Below are 21,079 nucleotides of genomic sequence, written 5' to 3' on the forward strand. Positions count from 1 at the left end.
TGTGCAGTGCTGGATAACTACACTGGGTCTGGGATCCTTTCTTCTGGCCTTGAGGCCTCTTAAAGACCAAATAGCTGCCAAAAATTTATTAAAAATTGGTCTATTGGTATTTTGCCAAACAGGCATTTATTTGTTAGGCAGTGTATAGGGGCCTCTCAAACTTTACTGAATATAAATTGCTACTTTTGGGAGGCTTCCAAGAGAGGCCATTCACCCTCTTTATGGCCGGAAAAAGGGTGAATGGGGAATCTGGAAGGGCCAAAGGTCAAAGAAACAACCTTCAAGAACTGCATACATGCTTTGCCCAACCCTGAGGTAGAGTAGAAGAAGGGCTTGTTCTTCAAATACACAATGAAATTACCAAGAAACATTGACTGACATAGCAGTAACATGCAGTATGCACTTGAAGTTATGTCTGCAACCTATAGCTCCTATAAACCTTGTTTTAAAAGATGCCAACAGCTACTCAAAATGGAGCCATTTTACTAAAATAGCCCAAATCTTCTTTGGGTGTTTTCTTATCTGGAGTTTTTGAATGATGTCAGAAGTGACTGGTGTGAGAGAATTGGCCGTCTGCAGAGACATTGCCCAGGGGACACCTGGATGTGTTACCATCCTGTGGGAGGCTCCTCTCATATCCTTGCATGGGAAGCTGGAGATGACAGTTGAACCTCTGACCTTCAGGTCAGTAGTTTAGCCAGCACAAAGTTTTAACCCATTGTGCCACCGCGGCTCCAATCCGGATGCTTGGTATCAAAACTACTCAAAGGAAACCACTCCGATTTTAACTTTTTTTTGCAAAGCAGTTGCATTTTTTCCTGATTTGAGACTTGTTTTTCTTTTTCTTTTTCTTACAAAAATGATCACAACCTAACTTTTCACTAGAAAGTCGTCCAGAGCCCAGTCCCAGGAAAGGTTATTATATCCTTCCCTTTACAGTTTCCTTAAAACTGGGATGGGAATCATGTAGTCTTCCAGGTATTTTAGACTGCAACTCCCATCAGCAGAAACCATGCCAAGAACTTTTTGAGGGTCTTGTGGCTCACACTTCTGATTCTCTACACAAGGACCATAACTGGAAACAAGAAGTGACAGAACCAGATTATGTACTCACTCAGAGCCATTGGTGATTCATGAATATTCAGACGGATACAAATGAGGAAGTGTCTGTTGCATAAGCATGTAGTAGGAGTCTTATTATCTGTCACTCTGGAAATAGTTTTTTGCTGATTTTCTTAAGTATTGTACCCCTACAGGAATTAACACTATACTTACCAGAACTGTTGCTGAATGTTTTTCTTCATGTCTTGTATTAAAGTAAAATACTTTACTTGTTGATTATAGTACAAAAAGCAGGAGGGAATTTCTCTATTATAATTTTTTAATAATAGTGCATTTTACTCCTAGATCTTGTTATCGGCTTGTTTTATGTATTGTACAAATGCTTGTTTATCCTTTTGTGTGATACATGCCATCCTTTGTCAAGCAATGCTTCCTTGTGCTTTGCAATGGACAAACAAGAAGGAGAACATTGATACAATCTCACATTGAAAATGGTAATATTCATAATCCACTTCCTTAATATTCAGTTTCTGACCTCCAAGAAGCTGTTCTGGAACAGACAAAGATAAAAAGGAAGATTACGTATTAAGGTTCCAGTGTATTTCCAGGTCTGGCCAGACCTGACTTGTCCAGGTCTGGTTATAACAATGACACTTCCTCATCACAAAAGCTGTGTTGTTTTCTATGAAAGTTTGTAAATTGAGCTATGTTTCTTAAAAGTGAAATCTATGGCTCAACCCAAGCCTTGCTGTTAAGTTGTATTATTAGATGAGACCCTTTCCCATGGCTGCTTCCATCTGGTTGTATCTGCAAGCCCTTGCTTGAGGCTGGACTGTCACTTCTGAGCAATTTTCCTTGGTGTGAAAAGGTTCTGCCAGCTAAACTCTTCTTCCCTTTCCATACATGGCTGCCTTTAGAGTATGACAGCTTTGGCCTCTGTGGATTGCTCTACCTTCAGACCATGCTTTTGGAGCTTGATTTTCTATATGCTTTGGCCTAGTCTACTTCTGCTGGTCTTTCTAAACTTTGAAACTTCAGGAGTGTGATCCCTTCCCAACCTGGATTGATCTCTTTCATAGAAGAAAGCCAGCTTTTCTGAATTCTGTATTATAGGCTGTACCTGCCAAGATTCAATCTTCTATTCTGCATATAATAAAGAATACAGGAGTCTGTACTTACATGAAATTCTAGATGATTTTGTAAAAGTTGAAGGAATTTAGAGACAATATGCCGAGGAAGCAAATGTTAATGTTACCTCTAAGTATACCTTGCCTAAGAAAACTCTTTGAAATGCTCATAGAGTCACCATAAGTTGACAGATGACGCAAAAGCACATGCACTCACATGGGCATTGCAAGGTGTACATGTCAATGAGAATCATTGGGTTGGCAGAGTTTGAATATTTTGGGTCTAGATTTTTCTACTGTCTTGAACGTTGTCCATAGGCCTCCTCTTGAAATGTGTTGGAGGATCTTAGGGAAGCAACCAGCCAACTTTTGTGCCAATAAATAGTGTTTGAAACCAGCAGTTGTTGACCAAGCAATTATTCCCCATTTGATCTGAGACAAAAATTCAGGCCACTGTGTCATTTACTTTTGAAGCCCTCAAATCATTGCTGGGCAAGGTGCTGCTCATAAGATTTTGTTGAGCAGCAGCTCCCATTATCTCAAGCCAGTATAGTTAAATTATGATTGTTGATGGGAGCTGCAATTCAGCAGCATATAGGACCACACATTGCCCAAATGCATAAATATGATGTTCTCTAGTATCCACATTTTTCCTTTTTTGAATTGTGGTGTCTCTTTCTACAGAGGCTTGCCTCTATGTGCTTCTAAACAATTCTGTACACTTTTAACAATTCAGCTGTGCTATGAATATTGATGATGGACTCTATTCTGTATTATCTGCTTTGCATTTGATTGATTCTTGTGAGGTTTTATTTTCTGTCATATTACTCTTTTTATTGTTGTGAGATATGCTGAGCACCTTGTGTTAGACAAAGCAACTGTCACATTAAACAAAATTAAGCACACCCTCCAATTGGAGCAGTGTTTGCAGTTGCTTTTCCCGCACTGCAGTTTGAGTGTTTCCCAGTCAGTATTTACATCCAGTAGATTCATGTGGTACAATCTGCATGGGTTGGAATTACGATAAAATTTGTGTCTAACAGAATGGTTAAATTTTCTGCATGAATAAAAATGTTGATTGTCAGAACAGGACAGTGGGGATGTTTCTTTAGAGTGGGGAACTATGGAGGTAGAGAAGCTTTCAGAGGTACAATCATCCATTTTCCATCTTCTGTTCCAATGCATTACTAGCTGCATCTTGTCTTACATGTAAAAACAGAATATTCTGGATAAATTGAGCTGTAGTGCAAGCTATATTTGTCTCCTTGAACGGCCATTCGGGACATTGAGATTTTTCTCAGATCTGTTTATTTCTTAAGATTATTTGCCAAGTGCTTTGAATCACTGTTGAGAGCGCGATGAAATTCTAAATGAGCTGTGTTTGGTTGAGTTGGATTGAATACAAAGGTCACATATGTTTCTGTTTCCTGAGTGGGGGTAGATAGTTCTCTGAGATTTAGATGTTAAGAATAAATGTGATGAACGTTAACTAATTTGTACTGCTCTGCAGAACAGCCCACAGCATTGCTCTTCGGGGTGTGTTAGAAAGTTTCCTCCAAGTTAGAGCTGCAAGATTCCACCTGGATGGAGCTTTTTTCAAGGGACTCCTATTTTACAGTCCTAGATAATAATCCCTAAACTCCTTCCTCTTGGTTGGTTTACATGTTATTGAATCTTATTATGGTCTTTTGTTTATTAAGAAAATGCTGATCTGTGTAGGGGATTCTACAGTCCTACAGAGATAGACAAGTCAGCAAGGGTTCATTGAGACATTAATAACTTATAATAACTGCTTGCCAATCATGTTTGTAATGAAGACCAAACTCGAGTGTATATGGAAGAATGCAGAAACAGTAAGAGTGAAAGCTCTATAGACTTTCCCCCCACCTCCTCAGCCTGGGAAATTGGCTGGGATAGGACATGGAAGTAGCATTGACAGTATGTGTCTGGAAAAGATTTACTGAAGAAAATGGCTTTCTGGAAATGTTTATAAGTATGCCTTTAGTTAGCCCAGTGGAGGAACTTGGTAGGAATTGGAGATCTTACTCCTTCTGTCCCTAGCCTGTAGGTTCATTTTAAAATTAATTACCACTTAATTATCCGGTGGCGCAGTGTGTTAAACCCTTGTGCGGGCAGGACTGAAGACCGATAGGTCGCAGGTTCGAATCTGGGGAGAGCACGGATGAGCTCTCTCTATCAGCTCCAGCTCCTCATCCGGGGACATGGGAGAAGCCTCCCATAAGGATGGTAAAACATCAAAACATCTGGGCATCCCCTGGGCAATGTCCTTGCAGACAGCCAATTCTCTCACACCAGAAGCAACTTGCAGTTTCTCAAGTCGCTCCTGACACGACAAAAAAACAAAAACCATATATACTTATGTAAAGACCAGCTCATTTATATGTTGAGGGAAGGTTTAGGAACCAAAATTATGGTTTCAAAATATGACTTGTGAATAATTTGAAGGTAATTCTATCAAGAAGGGAAAACACCAATGTCCTCTCAGAGATCAGCTGCTCCTGTTGCCATTTCCCCACTCAGTCATTGAAAAAGGCCAGAAACTATGTCACAGCGGAGAGAATTGAGGGGATTGCTGCGTCTTTTGGGTTCTGCTGGGTTGGACTAAGCTCTTGCTTTTCACTACTCTACTCAGAGAAAGGAATAGTTAAGAATCAAGATACAGTACTCACATTGAGTTGTGGATTAATCGACTCTGGTTTTTGTGATTCATTTTTTTGACTAAAAATTGTAGACTTATACATGAGTCGCCCGAAGGGCTGAGAATGGCGGTTAACAAATGCACCAAATAAATAAATAAATGAGTATGTAGGGGATTTACTTAGTGGTGCATTTAGCTGAACATGTTCTTCCTTCTCCCAAACCTTAGCATTGTATGTAGAAAGGAATAGGGATACTGGGAGCAGGCTTGCATGTCTGCTCCAGCCCCTACCATCGTTTTAACCTTTATGTGAGCCAGGTGAATTACTGAATAGGAATATATTTTATTTTTTTTTTGTACAAAAAGATGCACTTTTTGTACAACAAGAGTAGTATCTATTGTATGATATGTTCTCCTGTCCTTATTTTGCCTTTGAAGAAGCTTAGGGAGCCTTATTAAAAATGTGTCAATGTGTTCATTTGGGCACCGTATTCCTCTGTGGGTTTGCTTCACTCTGAGGGTCAACTTCTGAGTTGAATAGGTTGTTGTTGTGGCTTTAGGCTGTTATGCATGCATACATGGATATGAGGACCAAAGCACCATGTTGCACACAAACTTGCTATTGGAAAGTGACCCCTGATATTTAGAAATGTCTCTTTTTTATTTGGCCAAATGTTGGTGGATTGAGGTGTTAGATATAAATGCTAGATCATGTTTTTATTCTGTTCTGCTAGTATGTGGTTAATCATTTTCATTGTGTTCTTCATGTGCTTTTCTTTTCTTTCAGGTTGTAACAGGATTACGGCGGAGCATGAACCTCAAGATGAGGCACTAGTGATGCAAAGGCAGTAAGTATTTTAAAACTGAGTTTCCAGGGTTTATTTTTAAAGCTGTGATGACACTCTTTCTAGATCTTTCCATTTGTTTCTGAATCCTTTGACTTTCTATGTGTCCAGATGGCAGACTTCTCCCGCAGGTCACTTAGAGACTGTAAAAAAAAAAAACTTGAATCATGGTGTAAATTCCCTGAAGAAAGGTTTCAACTAGTGTGGGAGAGTGTAGTAAACTTACTGGTTCAGGTTTTGTACTGTATCTTGTCTGCCATATGAGCTGGGAGGGATTAGGATAGAGCTCTGTACAGTTTCTGTCTGGGTGACAGAACTGACATGCATCACTGTTCATGACATTAGCCTCCCCCTCCAAATTTTAGAAGCGCTTTTGGAGCTGGGGTGGATGGCATGGTATTTGCATGCAATTAAAAGGATCAGTTTCCAACAGATGGCAAGTGATCTGATTTTCAGATGACTACATGATTTCAAAGTTCTCCCATGGCTGTATCATAACAGTTAAAATTAGTCATTCATTGCTCTGCTCATTCGCTTGTAGTAGCCTTGCTTGGCTCTCCACCCTGTGGCATACTCATCTCTTCCTACGGGTCATTGTCATTACCTGTTTCTATTCTTCTCACTGCCCTCTTCCTCTGCGTGTTTTCTTCCTTTCTCCAGCATTTCTCTGATACTCATCTCCAATCCAAGCTCTGCCATCTAATTCTATTTATACTGGGTTGCTGTGAGTTTTCCGGGCTGTATGGCCATGTTCCAGAAGCATTCTCTCTTGGTGTTTCACCCACATCTATGGCAGGCCTCCTCAGAGGTTGTGAGGTTTAGAAGGAAGGTCAGGAAGCACAGTAGATGTGCTTTCCTGGTCCTTAGTTTTTCCAGTCTCCATGTGTTTTGGAACAGTTTCTCCCTGTAGAGATGTTCAATGTGTTGTCAAAAACTTTCATGGTTGGAATCACTGGATTGCTGTCAGTTTTCCAGGCTATGGGCATGTTCCGGAATCATTCTCTCCTGATGTTTCACCCACATCTATGACAGGCATCCTCAGAGGCTATTTATACTCTCATTCCCTGAGTTATAGAACAGTCTCCACCTGTGCATCACAGCCGAAGACAGGGCATGGAACTGATTCCTTCCTCCCCAGGCTGTTCATAGCTGCTCAGCCAATTGCAGCCAAAGGCTTCAACACCACTGCATAAATGTAATGTGTTTCTTTGTGCACGTTGACTGAGATTGCTTAACTTTGCTTTTGACACTATACACTTCATAGGCCCTTCCACACAGCCATATAACCCAGAATATGAAGGCAGAAAATACCACAATTTCTGCTTTGAATTGAGTTTTTTGAGACCACACTGCTATATAGTCCATTTCAAAGCGGAAAATGTGTGATTTTATTCAGTTCTGTGGAAGGAGCCTCATAGTCATAAATTTAAGCCCTGATTCTTTATTTTGGTCAGACTGTTTTAATGTGCTACTTATTTAAGGTACTCATTGGATCTCTGTTTAGTTCAGCGAGGAACTCAGAACAATCAATATCTTGTAATGAAAACTCATTGATCCCACCTTTTATTCCAGGCCAAGTTGATAACTTTCATCAGACTTTATCAGGAAACTCAATCACAAGGCATTGAAAAATGTGTTTTAATCAATGGGCAAGATCATCAGGAGTGTTTTTTTGGAAGAACTAATGGGGAGGAGGAGGAGCTATAGGAAATGACTGTAATATACCAGTAACATTGCACTTGGATCTTTTTTGCATTTGAGACCCTGTGTTGGTTTTCACTGTTCTGCCCTATCCAATCCCTAGTAATCACGTTTGCTCATCCAATCAGTGACACCATAGTTAAATAGAAATTGCAGTCATGATCTTGTAGCTGTTCCATTTGTGGAGTTCCTATTGCTTTTTGTAGAAGGACGATTTGTCAGATCCTGTTGGCTTCAGTAGGAAGAGTGCTCATTGTACAGTCACCCTTGATATGTGATAATTTAGCTGCTACTCTTTCAGTGAACGTCCCACACCTCCATATGCCAAGCCTTTCCTGTTTCTAACAGTGTGGGACAAGTTGAGGAATGCATGTTATTATTCAACTTGGATCTTACAATTCCTTCCATAAATGAGTACAAGAGAGAAACAAGTCATTAATTTTAGCAGGCTTGTATAACTGACAAGATTTAAGTCAGTAACATAAATGTATAAATTGTGGGGTTAAAAACTTTCAGAAGACCTTTGACAGAAGTCTGGGTTGGCATGATTTTTGCACACTAAAGCCAAGCTCAGTTAATGCTTAGTTGTATTGATTAATTTTATTTATTAGCAGCATTTTATATTGGCCATTAACAACAAGTTATCTAGGGCTCCAGAGAGGAAATGTTAAACCATAAAATATACAAAATATAAAATTCAAAATGTCATAACAGGTTAAGATAGCATCAGCATAAAAATTTTGAAGGTCTAAAAAGCCCTAGAACAGTTTTGGAAAATTATAGAGCTTTCACTTACAATTGAACATTGTGTAGTGATGGTGTTTCCCAACCATGATACTACCTCTGTGGAGCTCCACTTAAGCTCCTCAATGTGGGCTAGGAGTGTGTGTATGGAAAAGATGATAACACAATGCCCAAAAGTTGTGTTATGGATGCCCACTGGGTTTTCCCCACCTCCATCTTCTATGTGAAGCTAGGAGGGTTGTGTTTTCGTTTGGGTACTCTGTTTTATCACAGTTGCCAATGATGTGGCAGCTTCAGTCTGGCAGAAGCATCTGTTGCAACCTCTGTGTTGTCACAGAGACACTGGGATGGCATCTATGAAGGAACTAGGAATGATGCTTGCATATCCAATACTTGACCCACAAATCTCTTATTCCAGGCAAAGCCAAGCCTAGTTGGAATCTAGGAGCACTGTTAGGACAATCCAAGGAGCTGGAATGGGATAGTGTGAACAAGGAGTCAATATCCATGTGAGGGCAAATCCAAAACAAACATCAAAAAGAGAGTGTATGGGGGTAAGCTAGCAGAGTCCTACAAGGGACAGATAAAACTGATGAGAGTGATTCAGAGCCAAGAAGTAGTTCAGGATAAATTAATATAGTCCAGCCAGTGAATTGAGTGAATGTCAGACACAATCTAAACCAAGACATCAAGATGACATGGTTCAGAGCCAGGTACTAGGGATGTTTCTAGCAGCTTTCCTTCTTCATCTTGTAGTTAAGGTACCAGGGCTCAGCTGTAACCATTTCTGTGAAAGGTTCCATCCCATGAGGAGAGGCCTTCTCTTATGCCTCTTTTTCTTAAATTGGCTTCTACTCCCAACAATACTTTCTTTGGGTGATGTCCTATATCACTTATACTTTCATACATTTTCCCCTAAAACTATTTTGAAAAGGCCGTCTCTAAATGATGGTAGTAGTGATGGTGAGGATGATACTCCACTTCTTCCCTAGAACTGTCTATACATGAAAGGAAGTAGGAAGAAACCTGGGCTCCAAATATCCAAGCATTTGAAAATTAATGCCAATGAATTGGGCCTTAGAACACAGTGCAACCTGGTGAAGACCACAACGCACTGCTTAATTATTGTATTTATAGTGCTTCATCAGTGATCTTGCTACCCTATATTTTACTGTCTGAAGTTTCCACGCCCTTTTCAAAGCCAGTCCCACACATTACTGATTTTTGTCTTTAACTAGGCTATCTTTTTTCCAGTAGGAACACATTTCATCCTAAATAGCTAAAAAGCACTTTGTGCCACAAAGTATTTTACATACCAGTATTCATTTAGTTTGTTCTCTAACGGAAAAACAAATATGGTAAGTTCAAAAATTCTATTTTCTTGACAGAGTGCCTTGCTTTGTTTGGACATTCTTTCCCACGGAGGACAAAAGAATGTGTCACCAAAGCCTTATATAGTAAATAGAAGAACACCACCAAAGTAAGAGACTATAGTCAAACCCCCACATTCAAGATTTCACTTTTGGATTCACTGATTTGATTAATATGTTCTCTTGAGGAATCTTTAGGTCCTCCAGTACAACTCTCTGGTCAATATCTGGTGAAAGCTACTTATAAAATTGTTGAAGGAGCTGGAGAATCCTGGAGAGCATACTTCTTCAGGCATTTATAGATCCTTCAGGACAATGCTATTGGAGGTTGACCATAGATTGTGCTGGAGGTCCTAGAGATTACAAGAGTCATGTTCTCTCTTGAAGTGTTTTTTTTTTTTAAAAAAACCTAACGTTTCTTCCACTTTCATGGGAATCTTTTACTCCTAACACCAGTGAATGTGTGTGTGTGTGTGGGGGGGGGGGGACTGTTATTCTTTAGAGGGAATACCACCCCCCCACCCCCCACCGTAGGTATAGGTTGGACACTTCTTTGAGTAACCTTTAGCAGCAATAGTAACAGATCGAACCTTGTCTACTGTCCCTAACCTGGCCCATTATTATACCCAGGCACTCATTCAGAATGCTAACTGCCTAACTGTGCAGAGGAAGAGAGAGACGGGAATACAGTGAAAGACAGAGAGATTAATGAAAATTTTAAAAATATATAATGCCAGGACTCCCCCAGGTATTTCTGTTATAGATAGGGATGTATTAATTTCATATAATCTGCTTCACATGTGTTTTGGCAAGACAGATGCTCTTGTCTTTTCTGTTTTCACAGAGCAATCTTTCCAGATGTTCTCCCCCTATGTGCGGATTTGGTTTGCAAACAGTACTTAAAATAATATACATTTTCCTACTTACATGTATTTATATAAGTGGAAAGATACTTGATGTTCTCTCCTTTTATTTGCATCTCTTTCATCATCATTGTCATCACAGCCTCCACTTTGAGAGAGAAAAAGGAGGATAATTTTTGTGGAGATGGTACAAGGAGATGCAACTAATGTAAGCATCAATCTTCACCATCTTGGATCATTCAGACACATAAACAATTCCGCTATTTCTTAATTGTTGATGTGAGAGGAAGAAACAGGCCAACGAGATGTAAAGCAGAACCAATCATTTGCATTTCAAATAAAACTAAATGACTCAACAGAAACCTTCCCCTTTCATCCAGGGGAGAACAAGAAATTGTCTTTAAGAAAGGATGTTTCATCACCTAAATTAAGGTAGACTGGAATGGCACCAAGGGACTTTATAAAGTTAAAAAAATGCAAATAAAATGAAGTGGAAAATGTATCAGGAGGAGGAATTTAATTTGAGGAGTAGGTCATTTAGTTTACATTTTCTGTACTGATATCTGGATTACAGATGCCATCGCTAAGAAAATGTAAGGAGGAATGGAACAGACAATAATAAATAGTGACAAAGACACTTTCTATGCAGATTTCTATTCTATGTGAACTATAAATGTGCAACAGGTAATATTTTTCATGAAATATATCTAACTACCTATGTAAGTTTCTGATTTAGGCCCCTTCCACACAGCTGAATAATATCCCACATGATCTGATTGGAACTGGAATATATGGCAGTGTGGACTCAGATATCCCCGTTCAAAGCCTTAATATTCAGGGTTATATGGCTGTGTGGAAGGGCCCTTAGTGACCCTTCCTATGCATCAGGCACTGTCTGATTGTGATAGTTAAGCAATGTCAGCTCTGGTTAGTACTTGATTGGAAAACCACCAACGAACACCAGTTGCTTTACGCTATATTTCAGAGGAGGGAACTGGCAAAACCGCCTCGAAATATTACATGTTTAAGAACATCCTATGAAATGCGTTGGATCACCACAAGTCAACAAGTGACTTGAAGGTCCATGCACACACAATGATCCTTTTCACACAGACACCAGGATCAGTCAGTCAATTATTGCAACAATTTGCCAGATTCTATCCTTTCAGAACAGTTGCATTTTGATGCCAGTGGTATCCATGGTGGATTTCTCTGCAATACATGCATAGTTATGAATGTAAACTGAAAAGATATTTTTAAAGAACATAGGAAAAAAATCCTCTTTGTTTCCACATATCTCCATGTCCAAACAGGCAAACATAAAGTACTTTTTTTTTTTTTTTGCTTACGAACAAAGATGAATGATCCATAGGCCCTTGATAGACAGGAAACTATTTTAAATATTAGAATAGCAAAAGAGGGAAGTATATGAGTAGAAAATTCTACTCATACACTGCAGCTATTATCGAACAGTTGCTTTATGCATAAATACCTGAGAAATTGGTATGTATTAATATAGGTTGGGAGTCCCCATGGTTAAACCGCTGAGCTGCTGAACTTGCTGACTGAAAGGTCGGCGATTCGAATCTGGGGAGCGGAGCGAGCTCCTGCTGTTAGGTCCAGCTTGTGCCAACCTAGCTGTTCGAAAACATGAAGATGTGAGTAGATCAATAGGTAATGCTGCTGCGGAAAGGTAATGGCGCTCCATGCAGTCATGCTGGCCACATGTCCTTGGAAGCGTCTATGGACAACGTCGGCTCTTTGGCTTAGAAATGGAGATGAGCACCACCCCCCCCAGAGTTGGCATGATTAGACGTAATGTCAAGGGCAAACCTTTACCTTTATTAATACAGGTGTTTTCTCTTTTCTCTGTAAGATCATTTTAATGACGTGCAAAGAACTAGTCAAAAATAGGGTCACATAGTACCTACACATCTAGTTTTATTGTTTTATCTTTTGATGATGACTTGATTTTTTCCACCAACCAGTTCAGATCAATAAAAAAATATCATGTCTTGTGAAATTATCTCAGAAACTACAATACCTTTCCATTAAGTGGGTTCGCACTTTAAATACAATTAATGTACATGTACATCTTTTTTTTTTAAGCAGGCTTATCTACAATCTTTGAATATCACTTCCCTCCCAGGACACAGTCCATTCTTCCCACAGTCCTGCATCTTATTTCAAATGCAATAGGCTATGGAAGGCCTGTGTACCATTAAACACGCAAGATTTTGTTTTTTCCCTCATCTGTGCATAGTGGCATCATTAACACCGGAAAATTGCCACATTTCATTGTACTCTCGCCATGGCACATTAAAAGCCTTTTCTCATTGGTAAAATTGGCCTATTCATCTGTAAAATGAGGGGCCCATTGGCAGTTCTTTGGCAGGTTAGACAGAGAGACTATTTAGTGAAAGGCAGAGTGACTTAATGTGGAGAAAGAAATTAAATGGACAAGTGCAAAGGAAAATTCCAAAACACCAATGTCTAAAACCTCTAGAAATTTCACTGAGATTTTAGAGTTATAACACACATATATAGAGTTATATGGAGTTATATAGAGGCTATATAGAGTTATAACACATAGCTGTGTGTGCCTGTGCGCATATTTTCAAATATGAATCTATTTACTTTTTTATTGTGTCAGAAGCGACTTGAGAAACTGCAAGTCGCTTTTGGTGTGAGAAAATTGTTTGTTTGCAGAGAAGTTGCCCAGGAAAACCCAGATATGTTACCATCCTGTGGGAGGCTTCTCTCACGCCCCTCCATGGGAAGTTGGAGCTGATAGGAGCTTATCTCTTCTCGTGTATTCGAATTGCCAACCTTCAGGTCAGCAGTTCAGCCGACACAAGGGCTTAACCCAAAGGAGCTGCAGCTCCTTACCCTGAGATACAGTGCCGTGTTTTTTATTGCCCTCCATTCCTAATTTTGTCTCCTGGCTTCTGCACTATCCATCATTCCTGTCCTTGCAACTGATTTGCACCAGCTGGCCCACCTGAGCTCAGGACTGTTTACTTCTCAGGCCATTGCTGGTTTGCGCGATAGTTGTTTTTATACAATGTTATGTTGTAGTTTGTTTTATATTGCTTTATGATGTTGTTTTATGAATTTTAGTGTGTTATATTTTAATTATTTTGAGATATATATGCAACCGTGAAGCCAACAGGAAATTGAGTCACCTGGGAAGGTGAAGAGCTTGAACATTGTTTCCATCCTAAATATCTCGGTGACACCTTAGATCAAACACTAGCATATAGGAAACACTGCTTGGACACCAAGCACAAAGTAGCTGCACGTAATAACATCCTGGGGAAACTTACTGGCAGCACATGGGGTGCAGACCCATAATTAATAAGAACATCAGCCCTAGCCTTGTCTTATTCAACTGCTGAGTATGCCTGCCCTGTTTGGCATAAGTCTGGCCATTCAAAGCAGGTGAACATAGTATTGACTGAAACATGCAGAATAATCACAGGATATCTTAAACCTACACCTGTTGATAAACTCTACAAGCTAGCTGGCATTGCCCCCACCCCCCTGATGTGCGACGGGAAATTGCTGCTAAATGTGAGAGAAATAAGGTTGAACACTGTGAAAGCCATCCACTACATGGCTACCAGCCTCCTCCCAGTAGACTCAAGGAAATCAAGGAAAAGCTTTATGAGAACTACCGTCCTCTTGCCCCCCCCCCCCTCCAGCAACAGCAAGGGTATCCCTCTGGGCAGCTAAACCAGGAAATCCCAACTGGGTGGCCCCCCCACAAGGGTCTTCCTCCAGAGGCACACCAAGAATGGGCAACTTGGAAGTCCCTGAACAGACTCAGAAGTGGAATGGGCAGATAAAAGACAACCTGGCAAAATGGCACTACCTAAAAGAATCCTCCACTTTGTGTGACTGTGGAGCACAACAGACAACTCCGCATCTGTATGCTTGTCCACTATGTCTTGCTTCACGTACAGAGGAAGAATTGTTGGAGGCTACAGACAGTGCCATTGCTCTTTTTGCTCTTTTTTCTATTTTTATCAGTCCAATTTATGCAATGCTTTTGATATGAAATAAATAAATAAATAATAAAATACTATATACTATATTGATCGGGTTTGTCACCATGTAAGCCACCCTGAGTCCCTTCGGGGAGATGTAGGCAGGATACAAATATGAAGTAATCATTATTATATATTATTATATTATTTACTGACAATAATAATTATTAATACATTCCCAAATATTTTTAAATAATTATTTATAGGAAAAAAACATGGTTTGTTTTCTACCCCACCTCCTTGTTGTTAGTCTTTTATTGCTAAAGGAACTTGATACAACATTGGCTGTTAAAGAGCTACCAAAGGTTTGGACTCAAGACCTGAGCAGGCTTAGGAGGGTAAAAAAATCTTGCTCTTTACAAATAGGTTTTTCAATTTAATAAGGTTAAACCAATTAACTAGGAAAGTTGCTGCCGGTGGCATTTTGCAAATACATAAAAATATATGTTGCTTTCTGCTTGTGCCATGTCATCATTCCTCTTAAATTCTCCCTCTTTTCTCTTTTTTGCCACCATGCTGATAATGTTCGAGAGCCTGATTAATCCACAGAGATTCTTATTCCTGGGATACTGGTCTCCATCCTAAAAGCGAAAAGAAATGTGTGTCTTCCTCCTCTCATTTATTACATATAGCTGCAGATGTTTGGAGTAGTGTTGGATAAAAGTGATAACTCAACCCATCCCCTTTGAGCCCTGAGTGATTTCGTGGGGGAATTGGCAAGTGAAGGCTTTCTGAGTTAATCAGCAATGTCACGCACAGGTGTGAGCAAGCAATCACGGCAAAAAGATCTAAGTAGGGCAGAGACGGAATAGTTCAGAGACAACGGAGTGCTTGTCAAAGAAGAAGGAAAAATATTGCTCATTGGAAAAGAGATGGCCAGTTGTGGGCCACATGTAGTGTGTGATAAGCAGCTTTCTACTTGCGTATCCCCAAGCCTGTCTTGAGAACTGCTGATTGTTTATGTGATTCTCCAATCTAGTCTCACAGCAAACTTGCATGTCAACCATCCTTTTGGGAAAGGAGGGATCCTCCTTGTTGTTTAAGACAGGGCTTCTTAAACGTTTTCCACTTTCTGCCCAAGAAATGTGATTCCAAGTATATAGGTATATAACATAGGTATAAAAATCAAACATTTATTGAGAATAAATTGGCATTTGCAAGGCTTGCTAAACCAAGATGATTCTGCAGAGTCCCCTGTAAACGCTGCACATTGTTGCTAACGGATTTGTGTAAATGAGTGCTGTTCAGAAATCTTTTACAGTTGCCAAATTTTTCATGACCCTAACATTGAGCTATGCCAGAGCTTTTTCAAATTGTGTGTTTTGACACATTGGTGTTTCAGTTGCAATACGTAGGTGTGTCACACGGACATAGAAACCTCTGAGTCTATGTGAAACAAGCAATAAATCATATATTTTTAAAAAATATAAATGTAAGGTTTTCATGAGATATGTTACGTCCTTATACATTTTATTATTACCACTTATGAATGTGTGTGTATCTCTTGTTTCCTAGTAAAACTGAATTATTGTGTTGTGAAATGATGAATGTCTAGAAATCTATATAAATAAAAATTTAATGTTTGTTTGTGGGATTAACATAACTCAAAAACCACTGGACGAATTGACAGCAAATTTGGACACAATACACCTATCAGGCTAACAAATGACCATCACTCATAAAAACACCGAAAAACACAGTGGAAGAGCCTTTAAAAGCCAAAAAATAAAAATACATTACAACGCATGCGTAAAACCACATATATACACATATACACATACATACACACACAAAACACATATTCACAGACTGGGCCACAGCAATGCGTGGCAGAGAACGGCTAGTTGTGTAATAAACATGAAATGTTTGGAAAGCTCTGAGCTCAGGGGGATCCCATTTGGGGCCAGGATGTACAGTTTAAAAAACTGTGGTCTAGGAAAGATTGCGTATGGAGGGGTGCCCCATTTCTGATTCCTTGCAAAATAGCAATTTTGGATGGGATTCCAGATTTCAATGGGTGCATACTCCAGATATTGAACTGCTCCACAAACCATTCTTCCCCACTGATGCTGATGACTTGCTCTGTATGGATCTGTTGTTGAGCAGCAACTGGAGGGTCACATGGTTCCACCCCTAGGTTACTTGCTCAACTCTGTTGAATGTTATCCTATTCTTCTGTGGTTGGTTGTCTTATTTGTTCTTGGGGAAGAGTGGCATATCGCGTTAAACAAAACGGTCATTGTGAGTGTATTTTGCTTTCTTTTTGATCTTGTTTATTGCTAGTTTTTCACCATCTGCTGCTGATAGTTGCCAGTTTTTCTCTTCCTAATTAATGGATTTTCAATCAGACAAGTCATATTGGTCATCCCAGTCAATTAGTGATCCTGTAGTGAATGAGATGACATCATGCTTTCTGAGCAGCCAGTCATGTTCCCCTGCATGCTGGATTCAGTGAGGACAAATGGGACAATTTGAGAGTGAGGGCAATGTGTCCTAAGTACACACACTGTTTTCAAAGTAGGCATCAAAAACACTGAAATGGGGCATTGTGCATGACTGCTTAAATATTCATTAGAAACAATTAGTCTTCTGACTGATCTCACATACTTTTGTAAAGTTCCAGCTCATCAAGATGCGCTATGTTGAATTAAAAATTTGGAGTATAAAAGGGGAAAGGAGAACCCATTACTCCCATAATAATTTCCATTTCATAAATGTCCATTATTACTTTCCGGGGAAAATTGTGTTTTGGTTAAGAGGTGGTATTTTCCTCCATCCACTCCAATTGTATTACACAATTTTAAGCTCCACCTCTGTATTTATAGGTCCATATAGGTATTTCTGTGTTACTAAATATATGTTGCAAATCTGCTATTTTGCATTGAAAAGGTGGAGCAGTCATATCCACAAAACTTCCCAAGTGGCAACTTTGTGATGGTAAGAATGGATTTATGACAGTAAACCCTTTTGGTCTGTGCAAGAAACATCACACTGTCTGAGAGAGCAAATAATGAAATATACATGTGATTACACTGGGTGACATGAAGCAGCTTACAAAGAGTTGAAGACACTTCTTCCACTGACAAGCTGAATGCAGGCTTAGTTTTTCTAATGGGTGAAAATGAGGATCAGCTTCAGTAAGTCATTTTTACTTGTCTCTATCTGGTACATCTTTTGATGGTGAGTCTGTTCAGTTTTCAAAGGCCCATGGTTAGTGTTTATAAAGCAACCTTAAGACTCAAAATTATGCCAGCATTTAAGACCTTACTCCTCAGTAATTCAATGAAAATGTTTTATTAACTTTCCAATTTTTGGATGTTTCTAATAGTAGACAAGAATTTATTTCAATGCTTTGTTTTCAGAACTTGTTTCAGATGATGAGAACTTTTTTGGCAAGAATAATGTCTTAATCGGTTAGAAGAGAGCTCACCTGGAGGCTATTTTGAACTGGGACACTAACATAGAAAATCTGCTACATTATCAGTCAACTTGAAGTAGTTTATGCATATTCTATTTTCTCCAGACCAAGGGGGACCAGATTGAGACAGAGCCTCTTACGTTGTGTGCATCTGAAATTAGTAAGTACAACCATGCACATGTTCTGCTGAAGTTTTATGGAAACTTCAGGATATACTATTTGTGTGCATGTTAAATTAGTAAGTACAACCATGTACATGTTCTGCTGAAGTTTTATGGAAACTTCAGGATACACTATTTCCCCCCAACAGATTTATTTCTGAAACCTGTATTAGGACAACTAAATCACAGTGGGAGACTTCACGAGATTCCATAATTGTGATCTGTTTATAGATTACCCCTGAAAAGCCTTCCAGACTTGTATGGGCAATGTCATTAAACGACATTAAATAACACATTATGGGGACATGCCCTGTAATCATGTAATTCCCCTGACACACTATTAAAGTGATCCTCTGACCTTGAAGTGGCTTATTAATTTCAGTTTTTGAAAAGGTCTCGGAGTAGCCATGAGTGGCACCCTGACCACCTGCTTCTTAGGGAATCATTAATGTTCCATACTAATGGTCTCTGCTCTCCATTTATAGTTGAATGGATTGTGGAGGTGGCCATCTCTTACAAAGTCACATGCTGAATCACGAAACCATTTTTAATATGTCAGGGTTACCTGATATATCTAACGCAGGTTGATTTTTAATTGGGACAGCTGGCCTTGTGGGCCCATTAAGATCATGACTTATTGCCTTCTTTCTCTAGCCATGTTAAGAAGAATTTCTAGAACATGGAAAACTGTGATGAGAGAACGAACAAGGCCATCTGCCCTGGCACAAAAGAGAAAGCAAAAAAGAAAATGAAAGAGGAAGCCAGAATTCTGTGACTTCACTCTAAGATTGCCATTTAAACATCATATAAATCATGTGAATTGGACCAAGGTAGGAAGACCTGAGGAAGGATGGAGTAAAGCATTAACTTTCAAACATAAAACCTTTCTGGTATTTGATATTATATTATTTCTTTTCTCCCTCCCACTCTGGAACTTCTTTCTGTCTTTCACCCTGTAGGGAAAAGTTTCTTCTTACTGATACCAAAATGATTCTTAATTGGAGTCAAGCTTGCCCCATGTAGACTTTTTTTGTCATGTTTTTCCAGACTGCCCAGGAGCCCCCTAGGTAACATTAACTTGAGGGTAATAACACTGTCTCTGGGTTTTGTCACAGAAATTCAATTAAGGAGGATTATAAACACAGTTGTAGGCCTGTTTCATTTACAGTTGCAAATGAAACACAGGCCACACACTGGTGCTTTATAGAGAAAGGGGTGGCTTGCAGTTTTGTGTTGCTTGAATGTTGCTTTGTATTGCTAGGCATTGTATGAGGTAGGTGTTGAGGTGGCAGCAAGGGCAACCCGGGGAAAGTAATAAATAGGTATTGGAAGGGCAGGAAATGATTGCAAAATGAAAGCTGTCAGCTGCTGTTTATTCTATAGGAGACACACACTCCCAGGTACACATTAAAAAAAGCTTCCTGCAGTGGTTTATTCTGCCTTAGAAACATTGTCCCAATGGGAAAGATTGAGGAGTCAGTTATTCCTTTCTTGAGAAAGTGCCTTTTCTGTTTCCCAGGCCTCATTTTTGTTCAGCTTCTGGATCCTTAGGGGTGTGAACATGTGTGTGAGAGAGCTGCTGTGCTTTATTTTGTGCCACATAAGCCAAGTTTCCTCTTCCTTTTAGCTCTTCTCTCTCTTTTCCAGTAGCAGCTAATTCCCAAGGTGGTGCAGCAGAGGAGAGGACTAGAAGGGGGGGGGGGGTCACTTCCAAAGCTGGAAGGAAGCTATATTGGCAGCAGGAGGCGGCACATGTCCCTTGATGGGGAGCGGTTTTTGAAATCATGAAAGGTCTTTGGGTGGTGTGTATGGGAGAGAGAACAAACAAAGGCAAGGTTTGTTGGTGCCATGCGACAGAGATGTATTTGCATCAGTGAGGGAAGAATGAAGCACACAGGCTCTTTCTTCACAAAAACAAGGCAAGCACTTGCAGAGTGAAGGCTCACATAAGCCTTCTCCTGAAAGACAGAAAGCTGTTATCCCCATATCCTTTCCCTGTTAACTGATCACCCTACTTCCTGTTAATGGGTGCTTCTTTAATATGTCATCAAGTGATCCTTTAGGTAGATTACATCCTAGATTGTCAACAGCTTTGTAGTTTCTAGACTGAAAACATAATGAACATTTGACAGTTCTCAGTTCATTACACACATGTTCTTAATTTAATCAGAAGAAAAAAGCACAGTTTAAGATTTTCAAAATTGCTGGAAGCTTAATTTTGCCTTCTCAGGGATGTAAAAAAAAAGTTGCACCTTACTAATTTCAAAACCCAAAGTAGAAAAACTATTAAAAACCAAAGGAACTAAACTGAACCAAAGTGCTTAAGTACATAATTTCAAATGTGCTATTCACCATATTTGTTGCAATGCTGTTATGGTTTCTAAAGGCCCCGGGACCTTGGAAGATATCTGTGTTTCTAAGATATATATGGTAGTTGTGTTTATGAATAAACTTTCAATAACTTTAAAGCATGGGTTCTTGTTATTGCCATTTTCCAGTAAGAGAAAGTGTATCGGAACTTTTACAACACAACATTTAGACACACAGACATACAGATTCTATGTAACTACATTGAATTCCAAAACAAGTTACAGTTACATTGGCTGAAAAACCAACAAAAGGGGAATTACATTTTTACTCAGCATTCACACATATGTTCATGCATTCATCCTCATGTATACCTAACTATTCTTCCTCCTGCTGTCATCTGGAGAAAAAACACCTCTTTGGCCAGACTGCTTCCTTGCAATTCTGCCAGCACATCATACTTTTTAAACTTCAAAATGTATCCTCTTTTCCTAAGAATAATGCCAAGGATCAGTTCTGTATTTTCCATACAGCAGAACCTGACTTCCCTGCACAAAATCTAAGAATCCAAAACCACACTCCTTCTTCTTCCCTTGAGAAAGAAGCCCAAAATGTACAGAATCCTGCTTTCCCATAGAAGATCTGACACTCTCCATACACCATCTCTGTCCTTCCCCTTCTGCTGTCTGTCACAACGTTTGGATTGTATAAGATCTCTTATATAGCAATATTTCTGCTGATGTCGTCCCAAAAGCTGCAAATGAGTTATAGAC

The 21,079-nt window shown here is 39.5% G+C and overlaps 1 protein-coding gene across 8 annotated transcripts in view; it reads left to right on the forward strand.

Annotated features, from left to right (window-relative positions):
* The window catches only part of SEMA5B (semaphorin 5B), a 498,410-nt gene that overhangs the window by 163,565 nt on the left and 313,766 nt on the right, over positions 1-21,079 (forward strand). For all 8 annotated transcript variants that reach the window (XM_067473384.1, XM_067473381.1, XM_067473388.1 and 5 more), the window contains one exon: positions 5,636-5,696. The gene's annotated coding sequence lies outside the window, so the exon portion shown is untranslated. The remainder of the gene's footprint in view (positions 1-5,635; positions 5,697-21,079) is intronic.

Source organism: Anolis sagrei, chromosome 1 (genome assembly GCF_037176765.1).
Source record: "Anolis sagrei isolate rAnoSag1 chromosome 1, rAnoSag1.mat, whole genome shotgun sequence".
NCBI classification, from domain to species: Eukaryota; Metazoa; Chordata; class Lepidosauria; order Squamata; family Dactyloidae; genus Anolis; species Anolis sagrei.